Raw genomic sequence first — 16,157 nt, forward strand, 5'->3', positions numbered from 1 at the left:
AATAAAATAAAAAAAGAATTGCCTAGCAAGATCTGCTTACAGCATTGTAGGATGAGTCAGGCCTGAGACTCCAAAACCAGTTGGAAGGGCTGAAGAACCACAGGGTCAGCTTTATCTCTTCTGCAACACTCCACTTCTCAGTCATCACTTTTCTGCACTCGTTATTTTTTCTCATTATTCTGACAAAATGAGAACAGAAACAATAAAACCTTAAGGAAGGAAACATATGTTTTGACTTGCTGTTCAGTCCACTGTGGCAGCTGGAGCATGATGTAGCAACAGTTCATGTCTTGGCAGATCAGGAAGCAGGCAGAGGTTCTAGACCAGAACCTGGGGAAGTCTGTCCCCCAAAGCCTGTCCCTAATGCTACATCTGCCAGCTAGGACCTATAGCTCAACGTTTTTAAAACATCACCAAACAAATCACTAGCTGGGGACCAGGCTCAATCTCAGGAACCTGTAGGAGGCATCTCACATCAAAGCAGAGCGCTGTCCCTTTTCATTTCTGTGTGTTCACAAAGCAGGCATCAGCCCACATGGAGCCAACTGTGTCCCATCCTTTTTCAGTCTTCAACAGTGGGGACTGCAGGAAAGTTCGATGAATGACTGAGTGAATGAAGGTTCTATCTGGTGTGAATTTCTAGACCTTCTGACTCCTTACACACGAGGGTATAATTAAATATAATTTATGTTAGATGTGCCTGTTGATGTTGCAAGCAATTCTCTAGGAACTGTTTTATGAACCGGAAGTACCCACTCCAGAGAGGCAATCAATATTCATTCTTTCATCATGGTTGGTAACACTTCTATCTTGTGAAACCTCATTGGTCAGTCCTGACTTCACATGGTTTTCTTGGGGTATACTTTCTCCAAAAATGAGCAACGAGAGAGTGATAATTTGTATCTGTGATGGCTATTCTTGGTTGTCAATTTAATTGTAGTAACTAAAACCCAAGCTGTTTGGGTACACCTGTAAGGGATTTTTCTTGATTGAATCATTTGAGGTGGGAAGATTAACCTTAAATCTGGGCCATACCTTCTGCTGTCAGCCTATATAAATGGCATGGAAGAAGGAATCTTTAGGCAGAAGTTTCTTTCCTAAATACCCAGCAACCACTTCCCAAATCATTGACTAGGAGGATTAATATAGTTATAAATTATTGGTCAGTAGCTCAGGCTTATTATTAACTAGCTCTTACACATAAATTAAGCCATAATTCTTATTTGTGTTTACCCATGTGACTTGGTACCTTTTGTCAGTACAACATTCTCATCTTGCTTCCTCTGCATCTGGCTGGTGACTCCTGACTCTACCTTTCCTCTTCCCAGAATTCTCCTAGTCGGTCGCCCTGCCCATACTTCCTGCCTGGCTACTGGCCAATCAGCATTTTATTAAACCGACTTGAGTGACAAAACTTTACAGTGCACAAGAGCATTATCCCACAGCAAAGCTTGCTCTCTTTGCCTGCTTGCTCTCACTCTTGCTGGCAAGTTCATTCCTGAACTGGCATTGATTCTACTACTTCTACAGCATTCTGGAGTATACTAAAGACCAACTGAGACATCCAGCCTCATAGACTGAACAACTACTGGATTCTTGGGCTTTTCATGGGGACACAGCCATTGTTGAACTAGTTGGACCATGACTTATAAATTCATTATAATCAATCAATCACATTCATTCACACCCGCACACTCGACCAGTTGTGGTTTTCTAGCAAACTCTAATACAGTATCTATTTTAAAAGTCAGACAATGAGGTAACAACACAAAAGCTGTATTCTCTTTATTTCGGGAAACAAAGTCATAATTAAGCATGAGAGGGCTGGTATCACAAAAGTATAGCTTGTGAGTCAAGTGGGTCAAACAGAAGACAGGATGCAAGGAGTCTGGATGTCTTGGTGATTTGAGTTCTTGTTTGCCCTTCATCCTTCATTAAGGATCCAGTCATCTTTCCTCGCATTCTTATTATTGTCATATTTTATTTACACAAAATAATGGGCTTCATCGTCATATCATCACACATGCATACAATTCACCCTTCTTTCCACTTCTCTCCTGACCCCACTCCCCAGAAAGGCACTGTCTGCATTCATGACTTTAAAGACAATCTAGATCCTACACATGAGAGAACACAAGACAGGTTTCTTCTGAGAAATGCTCATGTTTGGGGTTTAAAAAGAAGTCATGGGGCATCAGAAATAGCATTTTATCATCCTTTGCATTTTTAAGTGACTGCTCCTTTTTTAAATAACTTCCTTATAAATTTTATTCATTTTTTCATAGGTGATATATTCTTCCGAAGGCCCATGTAGCTTTTATGGCACTTTATAGCTGGAGTGGAATTTTCTCTCCAGTTTAATAGTACTCTTTGTGCTGTTGTAGGAAGTTCTTTATTCTGGCTGCTTTGTCGATTAACATTTTTACAGTGAGAGAAAAGATCTGTAAGGTTTTATTTCCCCCTCTAATTACTGAAATCCTGCAGCTCAGAGCTGACATTCACAGTGTGAAATTTTATGCAGCATTAATCTTATGTCCAATTTCTCCTGGGTCACTGTGTGTGGATAGCCCCTGTTAGTCTTAATAAGGAGCAGGTGGGCACAGCATGTCTGGAGGCCATGTGTTCCCAGCTGCAGATTAAAGATAAATGCAAGTGAGAAGATCTCCAAACCTCACTGCTAACTGCCTAGGATTGCAGGGTAGGAATTAGTTGGAAACAGAAGAATAAGCATGGTGTTTGAATAAATGAAACGATCATGTCTCTGTGTTTAGAAAAAAAAACATTTTTTTTCTGGATAGAATATATTGACTTTTTAAACAGAACCTATCCTGAACAAGAAGCTCTTTGACAGTTTTCACTTTGCAAAGCCAAGAGGGGGAAAAAGATATAAATACATCGTGTTTGTTCAACAGTGAAGGCAAACTGAAGCTACGGAGGTACTAACACTCAGGACATTTCTGTGGCCAACCTGAGCACGTGGTGTAAGGTGAGATGTGAGATGAACATTCAGCGATAAATATAGAAAGTTCGGGTGTCTCCTACGATGCCTTCATTCAAGGCTTTCTTTTTCGGCAATTAGAAAGATCAAATTGTTAGCAACATCAAAATGTAATCAGGGAAGTGTTGTATGGCTTTGCTTTGCTTGAAGATATATCCATTTGCGTTTGGGGTAATTCCTTGCTGGGTAGAAAGATTCCAGGAGAAAGGTATTTTCACAATGGGCTCATAGGTGGAATTACTTGAGGGCAAAATGTCCTTGGGGACTATAGAAAAGGGAAGGACAATACTGTCACCTGGTGACCATGTTGTGGAATTACAGTCATGTCCTCTGCTCCTCCCCAGCGCCCCATCTCCCGCCCCACCCCCATCTTTCTGAACTCCTATCACCAAGGTCAGGCAACCCCATAGACTTCAAGCTGGAGCAACAGGAGACAAAAACATATTCAGTTTCCCCCAGCTTACTCATGGGAAGTGGGCATGTTAAGGGGTTAACGTGACACAGTGGAAGATGACCCTGGATCTGTGTCTTGTTGATGGTGGTTTAGTGTACAAGAGGTGGCAGCTTTGAGATTTACTGCCTATGAAGTCACAGCCAGATGACTGAGCCCTGATGAACTTCCATTTCTTCACTGAATGATAATTTGAGTAGCCTACCCCTATTGAGCTGCGGGTAAAAAAGTATGATATAATGTAGGTAACTGTCTGCCAGGGCTTAGTAATTATTATTGTCCTTAGGGCTATCAATACTGTTGTCATTTCTTTTGCAGTAATGTATTGGCTTCTGTAGGATCTGTGTTATATATTAAGTTGCCTTTAAGGGACAAGTGTTCGTTGTTATTGTGGAACCCGATCCCGAAGGTGGGGCCTCACAGAATCTGGCTCAGATTTGAAAGCAGTAGAAATGACACATTGAGCCTGAGTTCAGGTTATTTTCTCTATAGGCTTTTGTATTAGATTTATGTTGCTATAAGGAAGTACCTGAGGCTATCTACATTATAAAACAAAGAGACTCCAAGATTGGATGGCTCTATAGATTTGGCCTCTTGTGAGAGCCCCCTTGACTGGGTCATCACAGAAAATGACATTATAGTAGGGGCATGAGCTAGAAGGAAGGATGGCATGGTGAGGGAGAAAAACAGTGAGAGAGAGGGAGGGAGAGAGAGAGAGAGAGAGAAGAGAGATGAGAAGAGGATGAAAGGAAGAGACGAGACAGGGGAGCATCCAGTAATGGCCTTCACCTGAGCTCCACCTCTTACAGGTTCTACCATATTTTATTACTATTTCTAAGATATATATTTTTATTTTATGTATAGCATGTTTTTCTTGCATGTTTCTGTTTACCATGTGTATGCATGGTGCCTGTAGAGGCCAGAAGAAGTGTCAGGTTTCCTGACATTGGAGTTAAGGGCAACTGTGAGCTGTTATGTTGGTGCTGTGTTTCGAACCTGGGTCCTCTTGCTCTTAACTGCTGAGCCATCTCTCCAGCCCCTCCACCATCTCTTAACATCACCATATTGGAGACCAAGTGAGTCTTTAGGGCATATACTCATACCTTGTTCATTTGTAGCAGGTCCTGATAAGGTCCTATGATAAAATGCATAAACATGGGAGATGCTAGTCATTCCCTACATTAATGGGATACAGCCAACTGCATGGGATGAGGGGCCTTGGAGGCCACAGAAACCTAGGAACCACAGTTTCCCCCATTCTCATTCTAGCTGGCTGGACAGAATCTTCACTGTTGCCCAGAATCCATATTATGTCTCCTTTAGAGTCACAGTACTACCTCATGGCCAACTGTAATTGTCACAGAGAAGGGGATAGAGGGATACAGACAGACAGACAGACAGACAGACAGACAGACAGACAGACAGACAGACATATAGACAGGCATTGGTTAAAGCTCAGACCCTGAGGATGCACAGCCTACGCCATGTTGCTGTGTGGTTATCTGGACAAGTTCTCAACTTCTTTAAGCCTTGGTTTCATCATGTATAAAAGTGCAAAACCAGGAGTATTGCTCATCTCCTTGGCACATTGGAGGAAGTCAACGAGACAATTTGTGGGAAATGCACAGACAGCCTCTTACTGCTCTCAGTCTATGCAGCAGAGTAATCTGTCTAGCCTTCCTGACAGTCTCTGGGCATGGCTTAATATGGCTATCATTGCTGATTATTCATGACACTCATGAAGCTTGTGGTATCTATGACACATTCTTGTCCGTGAGTGTTCTTATTGGCTTTGTACACTGCATTTTCTAAAACACGATGGCACAAGGTGTGGACCCCTTTTTGGGGGTAAGTGTTTGGAAAGCAAAACTGTGCCTTAAAACCTGGGATGCACATTCTCATGCATTCTGTATACTTAATTAGCTTATCCTACCCATAAGTCAGCAAAGACTAAATGGAATTTATTCATCATCTTGAAAATCAAGGGCCATTGAAGTCAGAGCAGCAGGCTCCTGTTTACAGAACAACTTTTTTCTTTATAAATTCTCATTAAAGGCTAATGTGAGCTTTATGTCCTCAACCAGGCTCTCACGGATAAGAAACCCCAAGCCAAGCTCTGTTTATTTCTGAGACCATCAGAGAATGTTATATAGGTCTGAGTGAGTGAGCTCAGACAACAGTGAAACCTGGTACAGCCACAGGTTCTCAGTTAAAGGTGAAGGAAGCCAACTATGGTTCATTTATGCAGAACTATTTCATCTCATCAATGCAGGAGGAGGAGTTGGAAAGCCAACCCTGAAAAACTCATAGGGTCTGGACAAAGGTGGTATAGAGTAGCTAATAGAAATTCTCTCCTGTTGTTTCACACAGCTTATGGTCCCAGACTCTGGTCCCAGAGTCCCAGGCATCAGGAACTCAAGCCTTTCTGTCCCCCTCTCCAGAACCGAAGCCACCTGTGGACATGGGAATGGACAAGGCTTACTCTCACCCAGAGGGAAAAGAGCTGGCCTCTCTTTGGTAGAGGAAGGTCCTCACTCTTGTTTCCAAAGGAGGTAAATGGTGAGCACTGGCAGGTGTGCAAAGGTGAGCACTGGCAGGTGTGCAATAACTGGTACCATTTCACAGACCTGGTGACAGTGCCAACTGGTGCAAGTACTTTGGGAAAATTGGAAATACTGGCTAAATTTAGATATGAATAACGGATGACCATGCAATCCTGCCCTGAAATGTTTATGCCATCTCTGTCCATAGTAGCTCCTAACTGGATACTATTCAAATGTTCATCAACTGGAATGAATAAATAAATTATAGAGCACTCACAAAATGGAATGCACACTGCATGTAACAATTATGTAAGAATGACATACAGAAAAGTGGGTGAACCTCACAAAGATGATTTTGAAGGAAATAATTCAGTGAGGAATATAATAGATGATTCTGCTTGTATAAGGTTGGAAAACGGAACAAATGACTCAATCTGCTAAAATCCAGCAGAGCGTGAACCTCGCATGAGGCAGAGGGTGGACACAGAAGCTGACTGGGCCTTCTGGGGTCTTGCAATATTTTGAGGTCTTCAAGCTTTGCAATGAACATTGCATTTTGCTGTAAGGATAGTATTCCTTGGCAAAAAGTCTTTTTTTTTTTTTGTTTGTTTTCTGAGACAGGATCTCTATTTGTAGTCCTGGATGTTCTGGACCTCACTACGTAGACCAGGCTGGCTTTCAACTCATGGAGATCCTTCTGCCTCTGCTTCTGCCTCTGCTTCCTAAGCACTGGGATTAAAGACATGGGCCACCATACCTGGCCCAAAAGGCTTTTAAAATGTAGTGTTCATTGTATGTTCTCACTCATGAAGATCCTACTGCTGAATCTTTTGATTTGAGAGTTTAAAATTGGAGCCTGCAGAGGCCAGAAAACTAAAAAAGAGGGATGGGTGGGTGTAGCTGGAGAGCTTCTCTCTGGGTCCTGCTGAGCCCTGGCAGTCCGACAGCCCAATTATAAAATAAACACACAGATGCTTATATTATTTACAAACTGTATGGCCGTGGCAGGCTTCTTGCTAACTGTTCTTATATCTTAAATTAATCCATTTCTATAAATCTATACCTTGCCATGTGGCTCATGGCTTACCGGCATCTTCACATGCTGCTTGTCATGGCGGCGCCTGGCAGTGTCTCCCTCACTCAGCCTTCCACTCCTAGAATTCTCCTCTCCTTGTCCCGCCTACTTCCTGCCTGGCCACTGGCCAATCAGTGTTTTATTTATACAGAACGATATCCACAGCAGGTGGGAGGAAAAAGAAAGATCTTAAAGGAGAGGGGATAGTAGAACACAGGTGATATGAAGGGGAAAGGGGGAATCATGGGAAGGGAGGATTAAGTGGCGAGAGGGATGGGAAGGAAGGGACCAGGGGAGGGATAGCTAACTCCAGAGATGTTTGAAAAAGCCAAATTGAAACATCGTTTATAAACTTCCTTTTTATATGTATATAATAAAGTCTAATTGGAGTTACCTTACACAGACAGAAAGTGAGGCCCCTTCCAGAAGCCACAGGTTACCAAACAAAAAGCACACTGCCAGGTGTACCTCTCCTTCCATTGGTGATTAAGGGTGTCTGTCCTTAAGAGTCCTCAGACAATACAGGCAGTTGCCACTGCCCTCACTTGCCCACCAGAACTTTAGGCTAAGACCCCATTGCTGAAGGCATGCTTTAGTCACAGGGCATGAAGAAATCAAGCTGGTACTGACCAGGAAGCTTCCTGTGTGCTAGGTAGTTCTCATAGCATCTAAAGATGTTATGCAGGCTGATGGGAAGAAAAAAAAAGTCATCAACAGTCTCAACCTAGCTGTGAACATTGTAAGCTACAGGACTGGATTGGCAAAATATGCCCATGGCATGTCTTGACTTTTATTATAGCATATTTATGGACTATCACTACAATTGTTCTATTTCAGTATTAATTATTGTTAATCTATTACTGTGACTATTTTCTATATTCACATGGTGAGATAGGGACATGATAGCTATGGGAGTAACCAACCACTTTTTGATTGGTCCATTCCACAGGAGGCAATGCATGCTTGGTGCTACTAATCTGGCTATGAACTCCAGGTTAGGGTATTTTATACTTCCATGGGTGGACCTCCTATTATTTTGCTATATGCACACACTATCAAACTGCCCTCTAAATTCAAGTCTCTCTACCCATAGATTAGTGCAGCTCTCAGACCTCATCAGAGAAGGGTTTTTGTGCAGTGGATGGTGGTTAACACGTCCACTTAAAACTGGTTGAAGTGTAGAGAGTAGATGTCTGTGGGGTGCTCAGCCACAAATGGGACATCTCTGTCCCCATCCCCCCTACCCCTCATCCAAGGCTCAGGGATGGGGTGGAAAGAGAGAAATAGTATATTCTGGATGTGACAGGCAGTGGCACTTATGAGCTCACAGCAGCTGTGCTGCCCTGTACCAGTCCTGCATAAGATCAAGTCAGTCAATGCTCTAGCAGGAGAGAGAGGGGCTCATGGCCCCTGAGGAGATATTGGCAGGTTGTCCTTTTAAACTGTGGTGTTTTTAAAGATGCTGTTAACTGTAAAATTATAACTTTTTTTTGGAGAATTTCCTATACAAGTACTGCATCTCCATAATATTCATCCCTTTTCTCTCTCCCTCCAATTTCTTCCATGCCTCTCCACTCCTCTTAAATTATTGGCCTGTTCTTCTTTAATTATTATGGACACACACACACACACACACACACACACACACACACACACACACACACGCATGCACGCACACGTGCCTGATGCTTGTGTGTATCTATGTTTAGCATTGACCACTTGGGATTGGATACTCTACCAGATGGCTCGTCCTTGGGAAGACTGACCTCCCTCTCTCAGCAGCCATTAATTACCTGTAGCTCTTCACCTAAATGGGGTCCCTATGGGATCTACCTCACCTGAGTTGGCATGTCAGCTGATGGCTTTTTGGGGTGGGAGATTCTGTTTTCTTTTAGGATGTTGCTGCTGATAGGTTGACCTTGTTCCTTGGGTGATCCCACATCTATGAGTAAATGGGCAGTCCAAATTGGACTTGGTGGGATATAAAAAAACGACATGAAGTTGAGAAGGAGTAGGAGAAAGGGATGGATCTCAGTGGAGTTAGGGGAAGGAATGAGGATTAAATATGATCCACGTACATTGCACATACATGGGAATTCTCAAAGGATTAGTAAAATATTATTTTTAAAAAGAAGCAACTTGAGTACAAAAGTATCTGGTCTTGTGAGGAGTGGAGAGGCCTGGAGGGAAGGAGATTAAAAGGAAGATGATGGGGAATGATGAAATATTGCACATTTTTTTTTTTGAAACACAGTGTAGATTTAAATATAAATGTGTGTTTGGGGAAAGAAAAGGGAAAAAAGGCAGTGGGGGGAGCAGGGGAGAGAATGTGTGTTTCTGTGTCTGTTATACATAAAGCAGAAAGGAAACTATTTGTAGGGAGGAAGAACACCAGCAGAAGGAGTGGGGAGAAACTGGGGGGGCCTTAGGAGGTGGGGAGGAACAATGCACAATGATGTATGTGTAGACCGACATCATAATGAAATCTCTTACTTTGTTTGTTAACAAAAAATGTAAAAGTTAAAAAAAATGCAGCAAACAAAAATGTACAGTGTCATTTTGAAAATGCAATATTGGAAAGTGTGTGGGACGGAACAGCCGCTTAACCATGTATTCCCCTCCTAAGGGCACGCTGGCGCTTACGGGGACTTGTCCCGATTTGAAAAGCAATTCTCAAGTGGCTGGAAGAATGGAAAACAGACCAGTGTGGGACTGATGTGACAGACATCTGTGCTGGGACCAGATATCGGACTCACCTAGTACTGTCAGAATTTATGGGGAAGCAGTGAGGTGGATGGTGTGGAGGTGAAGGAACTCAGAGAGCAGGAGTCAGCTCTGAAATGCTGAGCTATGACAGAGGATGGAGTCTTCGTGCTTGGGACCCTGTAGGAGGGCGTGGTCGAAGTTAACCTGAGCAGGTGCTATGGGGTAGAGCTGAAGTCTACTTAGCCGAGAGATGTCATTTTCTTGCCTGTAGAGTTTCTTCTTCCTTACTCATCTATATTCCAGGGAACCAGTGTTTCTGTGGAATGTGCTGTGACATGTGACATCACATTTTAATCTACAAATGGTAGGATCCCTCCTCCATGATTTATTTCTCTGTGGCGTCAACTACCTGTGGCCAAACATGGTCTGAAAATGTAGTAGAGTATAGAAAGATATTGAAAGAACAAGATGGAGAGAAAGAGAAGGAAGAAGGCAGAATGAGGAGAGAGAGAGAGAGAGAGAGAGAGAGAGAGAGAGAGAGAGAGAGAGAGAGAGAGAGAGAGAGAGAGAGAGAAGTATAAGAGCAGTATCATAACCACATAACTTTTGTTATGGTACATTTATGATAGATAGCTTATTGTCCTATTTTAGTATTAATTATTGTTGATCTATTACTATATCTAATTTCTATATTAAACTTTTTCACAGTTATGTATAGGGAAAACCATAGTATAGTCAGTGTTTAACACTATTGCAGGCTTCAGGTGTCCAACAAAGCTGTGGAAGTCATTCACATGCTCAAAATAGATGAACTAAAGTGGAAGGCGGGGATATGGGGGGGGGGCTAGTAACCATGCTTTGGAATGTGTAGACTCATTCAGCTTTGCAAAGACTGTTTTCTCAGTCAACAAAAGATGTGATTGAGACACGTCAGGGGAGGGTGGAACTTTGTCAGAATAAATGTGATAAAGGTCTCCAGAGTGGCTAGAAGTTTGCCGGATTGAATAAATACAGGCTGCCATGACTCACGGTCATCTGAAATCAGATGATGCACAGTCATAAAAATAATCACACCATTCCCCCATTTCCCACTTCCTCTTGGGAGGACACTAAATTGCTCATGATTCATTCTGTTGTATTCTGCCATCTTTCTTTTGTGTTCTAAATCTATGCTCTGTGGAATTTTTTAAGTCATATTTTTATTAATTCTTTGAGAAATTTATACAGCCTATTTTGACCATATTTACCTCATACCCCAACTCCTCCCAGACTGATCCTCTCCACATTCACCTTCCTACCCACCTAACTTTTGAGTTTTCTTGTTTTTCTTTCTAAAAGCTCATCGAGTCTAGTTAGTGCTGCCCAACTACTCTTGGGCATGAGGCCTGTACTGGAGTGTGGTTGATATTCCAAGGTTCACACCACCATTAAAGAAAGCTGACTTTCCCCTCTCCCAGCTACTATGAAATGCTAATAGCTCCTTAGCTAGTGTTGGGATTTTCTGTCAACCACCTCTCCACCATGCTGGTTGGGGTTTTGTCTGCCCCGAGCTTGCACATGACTTGTACTAGCTGTCATATTCACTGTGGGGTTCCCATGTGAAACTGCCCTGTGGTATCCAGAAAATGCTATTTTCTTTAAGTCATCCACCACCTCTGCCTCCTCTTCCATGAAGATCCCTGAGCCTTGAGGGGTAGGGTGTGGTATGTTATGTCCCAGGTAGGTCTGAGCACTCCTCCGATGAGTTTTTGCAGTCTCAGCTCCTCGGGGTTACTAAGATGCTTGTGAATAGGTTATGAGCAAAAACCCCCAATGAATGGCTTTATCTGGACCCTGAAGTGTCAGGATAGAGTCAACTTCTCTGATGTTGACCTGATGAGCTTGCCCACCCAGGCCAGTTGCAACAACCACTTTAAGCCTCTCTGGCATCTTCTGAGCTTGTGCAAATGTAGCCTAGAGAAATCACACATGGAAAAAATCTCATCTAACCATCTAAGCTTGACATGGGCTGGCTTTTCCTGTTAGTTTAAAGGCTGGCCAGGTATATGATCATATTTTATGTGAATTCTCTTATTTGTCAAGGCACAAAGTAAGTTGGGCAAGATATAAGTTTAAAAACAAATGTAGACTCAAGTTTCTCAGTCCCGTCCAGTCCCACTCAGGTAGCAGCTGGTTTTATAAAATAGTTACTCAGAGGCTTAGTATTAATTACAAACTGTTTGGTCTATGGCTCAGGCTTATTGATAGCTAGCTATTACATCTTAAAGTAACCCATTTCTATTAATCTATATATTGCCACATGGCCATGGCATTACTGGTCTGCTGGCATCTTGCTCCTTGGGCAGCTGGATGGTGTCTACTCCACCTTCTCCTTATATCTCTCTTGGATTTCCTGCCTGGCTCTTATTCTGCTTTACTATAGTCCAAAACAGCTTCTTTATTAACCAATAGTAGGAACACATATTCACAGCACACAGAAAGACCATCCCACAGCAAACAAAAATAAAAGCAAACCAAATCTAGCTTTCACTTTTTGTGGTTACTTCTCATGACTGAAAAGGAAATGCCATGTCCCTAACTTGAGTGCTGTATGATTCAGGTTTGCCAGGGAATCCATCATCCATGCTCTGACGTGTCATCTATGTGGCACCTATGCGTTAGGCAGTGTGAGAAGGGAAAGAACATTGCTAGGCTGGTACCTCAGAACTCAGAAGCCTGGTCCACAGGTCCCTGAAAGGTGAGGACAGAGGGATTGTCCTGGAAATGTTTGCTTTTATTATCAAAGGTTTTGCCTCAAACTCAGATCTCTCAATGACCTATAAGGGACTTGTAGAAAGGGAAGAGCTCCAGAGGAGAGGGTGGTCCAAGGTCTTCATTGTAAATAAAGTATGGGTCTTTGTGAGTCATAGCTCTTAGTCCTCTGTTGGTAAGGACAAGTAAGTGATATCAGGCCTTTCATCCTTAGTGATGGCAGACTCCCGTCCTCAGTGCCTGGCTCCCAGCCCGGGTACACAAAGCCCTTGATCAGGGCTCTAGAGCCAGGCAGGTGGTTTTGCTTGCTTGCTCAGCCATTGTTTTGAGATCTTGGACTCTTGGAGATTCAGTTTCCTCATCACCTCCCAGTTCTCGGAGGCTGTTAACACTGTTAGTTCTTAAGGTTTAGCTTGTAATGGAAGCCATTGTTTTTTTCTTTTTTCTTTTTCTTTTTTTCTTTTTTCTTTTTTTTTTTTTTTTTTTTTTTTTTGGTTTTTCGAGACAGGGTTTCTCTGTGTAGCTTTGCGCCTTTCCTGGAGCTCACTTGGTAGCCCAGGCTGGCCTCGAACTCACAGAGATCCGCCTGGCTCTGCCTCCCAAGTGCTGGGATTAAAGGTGTGCGCCACCAACGCCGGGCTTGGAAGCCATTGTTTTAACTACCCGATCCCAGCAGCAGACCTCTAGAGTCATCTTACTGTATCCAGTAAAGCGAGAAGAGAAGGAATGCAGGAGGAGGATGTACTGTACAAGGCCCTAGTTCCGAGGTCAGTAGATCCTGACCCCAACTCACTCTTTTGGGATAGTGAGAGAGAAATAGGAGGCAGAGAAAGGGATCTCAGGGTGGGGAAAGATCTCAGGTTTGAACTCTGCCTCTAGTGGCCTGAAGAATCGATACTGATATATATAGAATGATACTGCATATATAGGTTATATATGCAGAAAGGTATCCACTGATGATATTTGTCTTCAACCTGGAGTCCTCAGCTCCCATTTCTATAGTAGCTATTTCTACTAGTCTTTTGTGTATGCTTCCAGACTTTCTTTATGACAAGCAAGAGCATATACATTTTAATGTTATTCCCAAAGGATGTTTAAAGTAGACAATAATGAGTAACAATCTATTAGGCATTAACTATATACAAAATATCCATTATATATGTATCAGATCCATTTTACCAAAAAGGAAGTTAAATTCTGAGTTAAATAAAATCATAAAGCTGTGAGGTAGGGAGACAGAATTGGAGTCTTGTTGGTCAACTCTTACCTGTTATACAATATCAACCCTTAGAGAGTAATTCAATTCTTTGAGAGAAGTTTCCCATGATCTCCAAACAACCAGTCTTCCCCAGTGGCTCTTGCTTCTAGAGTCCTCTACAGGATGGAGCTGGACTGCAGTGGCCGTCAGTGTGTGAGAACGCACAGGTTGTATTTGTAGCCGGAGCACTGTGAGCTGTGATCAGCAGGCAGCAAGTGAGCTGTACCATGTGCTTCTATTTTCCGTTACAAGACGAAAGTCACACTCCTCAGCTCAGTATTGCCTTTATCCACCAGCACCTGGGCAAGTGTCACACCTTCAGTTCACAGGTCCACAGCGGCGGCCCAGATGCGCTCACACTTTCTCTGAGGCCTCAGAAGCACCTGCAGGTGGCGGTGGTGCCTTGCCAGACTCTTCTCCAGCTAGTCTGATCAGAAACGTCAACATTCCAAGCTGAAGCCAACAGCAGATAAGTACCTTCCTTGAGTTCACAGGCGAGAGTCCACAATGTTACCCCTTTGGGTCACTCCACAAAGCACCCAGTATCAATGAGACCCACTCCTAGAGATCTGGCTTGCTGGCCTTGGCTAAGATCACAGTGACCTTGCAAAGAAATGCGATCGTGACAGTGTTTCACCCCACCCCACCCCCAACTTTTTGACAGTGATTTTACTCCTGGCTGATTGTTGAAGAGAAACTGAAACATTTGTCCCAAAAAAGGTTCTACATAATATTCACAATATATTCGCAACAACTTTATGAATGCCCCATACTAAAAAGAATTCTAATGTCTACCGGTTAGATACATGTCTAGAATGTGGCCTATTTATACAATGGAACAGTAGACACGGATAGAAAAGCACAAATCACTGAAACTGATTTCTGAGAGAGGGAATAAAATCCACTTCATAATCCCCGCTCTGGCTGCTCTAAATGCAGAGCTTTCTCATTTGCAGAACCAGTCACCTTTTGAAGAGAGAACAAAATCTTTCCACTCGTAGACAAGCTTTTGCATCCAGCCCCTGTGTAGTTAATACCTATGTCCACTAGATGGCAGACACGATCTGGGAAGATCAGCGGGAACAGCCGCTGTCTTTCAAGGTCTCCAGGCTCAGGAAACTGGCCTACTGCAAGAAAGGTAAATGGGCTGGGAGATGAGGCACAAGCTGGGATTCAACAATAGTTTTTTTTTTCCCATAGGGGCTCAAAAGCATCAGATGAGGGTGACGAATCTGATAGAGGAAGTCCCAGGGAGTCGAGGAAGGTAGTCACCACAGATAACCCAAAAAAGTCTGGAGAAAAATGGCAGGCGGCTGTGACAGAACCATGCATCTAGGGCAAACAGCAGGGACTTGATGGAATTCAAAGGGGCCAGCACTAGGGGAAAAGGGAGAAGTCAGGATGCTGCAGGACAGCCAGACACTGGTCTGGAGTCAGGTCTAGAGAGGAGAGTGACAGGGGGCCCCCAGAGGAGAAGCCAAGATGTATTTGTGACGGTCTTCCTGGACTCTTCACCAAGAAGACCCTTTTGTTGTCAGGGGAGATGCCTGTTGGGTGGATTCTGACTTCCTGGCTCTTGAAGGAGAAACATAGGTAGCAGAAAAAGACTGAACTCCGTTCACAACCAACTCAGGGAACAACACTTTCCTGTGCTGGGCGGGAGCAGAGCTGTGTGGAAGAGGGTTGGTGGTGGAAAAAAGTGGGGAAAAAAAAGTGAAGAGGGGCTTGCTAGTTCCACAAGCATATTTGAACTCTAATCAGGCAGTGCTGATAGTGAATGAAAAGATGAGGACATGGCTGCTCCTAGTTGAGGAGAAGGTACATGAGGGAGAGCGTAGCCAGAGGCTCCTGGAAGGGGCGAGAATGAACCGGGCTATGAGAGGAGAGAGAGAGAGAGGAAGGAACCAGGAGCCAAGAGGGCGAAGGGAACCAAGGCCCCAAAAGTCGGAGTAGTCAAAATGGCTGAGGTCATTTAGGAAGCGGAGAAGATGGAGAAAGGGAGACTCAGGGACTGCAGGGTTGGGGTCCAGGCAGGGTGTGCCAGCCCTCTGTCACCTGTGAGTAGGGACTGAGGGGAAGATGGCAGCCAAAGTCCGCTTTGATATGTTAAATAGGCACCTGAGCCCTTTGTCCTGAGTCTGAGACCTAACAGATAGCGGATAGGGCAGGACTGGTGTGGTCCTTACAAGACGTTTCTAGAATAAGGAAACTGATGTATGAGTGCCAGTTTTGCAGCCCTACCAAATTGAGTCTGCATAAGAAGTCAGTGTGGTGGAGGGTGAGCAGAGCCAGGGGGATTGGTTAGAAAGTGTTGGGAAAACAGATGGGAGACAGGGACGAAACCGAAGGTCTGACAAGACAACCTCATGGAAAGG

Source organism: Peromyscus maniculatus, chromosome 13 (genome assembly GCF_049852395.1).
Source record: "Peromyscus maniculatus bairdii isolate BWxNUB_F1_BW_parent chromosome 13, HU_Pman_BW_mat_3.1, whole genome shotgun sequence".
NCBI lineage: Eukaryota > Metazoa > Chordata > Mammalia > Rodentia > Cricetidae > Peromyscus > Peromyscus maniculatus.